The sequence below is a fragment of the Tenrec ecaudatus genome, chromosome 13 (genome assembly GCF_050624435.1).
Source record: "Tenrec ecaudatus isolate mTenEca1 chromosome 13, mTenEca1.hap1, whole genome shotgun sequence".
Lineage (NCBI taxonomy): Eukaryota > Metazoa > Chordata > Mammalia > Afrosoricida > Tenrecidae > Tenrec > Tenrec ecaudatus.
The window spans coordinates 68,616,163-68,617,522 of record NC_134542.1 but is presented as its reverse complement, the minus strand read 5'-3'; the positions used below and the strand labels follow the sequence as shown (position 1 = coordinate 68,617,522).

The window sequence follows — 1,360 nt, the reverse complement described above, 5'->3', positions numbered from 1 at the left end:
TGTCTGGTATGCTGAAATGGAGCCTGAAAGGCCAAGCAGCAGTAATGCTTTGAACAGTGTTATCAAATGCTTTGTTGGTTCTGAAATGCTACTGTTGATAAAGAAGAAGTTAAAAATGAAAGGCTTTTCTTTTTGACGTATTTACCTTTGGAAGGAGATTCAGCTCAAGGTGTGTGCATGTGTACGTGTTGGTGCATATAGTCACAAATGCTTATCAACGAACATAATAAAGACATTTTGCTCTTTTCAACTCTTTATAAAAAGACATACTTTTACATTAAAAAATTTCTATGGAAATTGATATTGTTGGAAAATACAGGGTCATGAGGGAAAAGTGTTTTTCGCTTGGTCCTCTGGGGCTGGTTTGTGCACCGGCAGTCCTGGGGGCTGACATCCTAACCTGCCAGTTCTGGGACCGACTAGTGGTCCCCGCCCCCCCAGCAGACTCAGTTCAGGATTTGCTTCTGTTACATCTCGCCAGTAAGGAAACAGCAAGGGCAGGGGAGAGAGCTTCTTCTCCAACAGCGGCCACAGGTGTGAGAGGAGAAACTCATCCCCCTTTGGTGACAAATGTAGTCCATCTGATAAGTAGGAAGAGAAATCCTGATTGTCCTTCTGCGTCAGGGTCCACAGGTCAAGTGCATCAGTGCGCAGTCTTGAGCTGCTTGTAAACTGCCCTTGGCATATTCACCACGTGTAGGCAATTTAATCTGCAACCTTGTAGGATGCACTCCTTTTCCCACGCCGTCTCACAAAGAGGCGGTGGCGTGATGAGGGTCACTCTGTTCTCCGGGATGTCCACAGACTTCAGGTCCTGCACCATGCTCTTGAGATTGTCCATGCCTTCCTCCAGCGGGATGTGTTGCTTAGGATTCTCATCTTTGAAAGCACTGTCACTGGCGCCAAAGAAAACCGTAACTGCTACAAGGCGGTCCAGCCCGCTCCCCTTCCCAGTGATTCTTGGGAGAATGATTTTGGCCCATCTGGTAGTGTAGCCTGAAAACCCATGATTCAGAACAGCACACTTTCTGGGTGATGGAGTCTCCAAAGAGCAACATGTGAGGCCAAAGCAGGGAGCTCCAGCAGCCAGCCGCCTCAGAGAGTGCCATGATGGTGACCGGCGTTCCGCTGAGGGCCTACTTTTACACTTATGCTTGCAGTACTTAGATGTACCTTTGTTATGTAGAGAACCCACATTCATTCATTCATTCATCCAGTTAGCCAATTCTTTCAATGTAAGACAGACCTTCTGTGAGGCATGGAGCTCTGATGGCATAGTGGGTTATGCTTTGGGCCACTAAACACAAAGTTGATGGTTCAAAGCCACCAGCAGCTCCTTGGAATAAATGTGAGGCTTTCT

At 47.2% G+C, this 1,360-nt stretch overlaps 1 pseudogene; it reads right to left on the bottom strand.

Annotated features, from left to right (window-relative positions):
- Positions 1 to 321: 321 nt before the first annotated feature.
- LOC142423998 (isoamyl acetate-hydrolyzing esterase 1 homolog pseudogene) lies at positions 322 to 1,109 on the bottom strand (annotated as a pseudogene).
- Between the last annotated feature and the right edge of the window lie 251 nt (positions 1,110 to 1,360).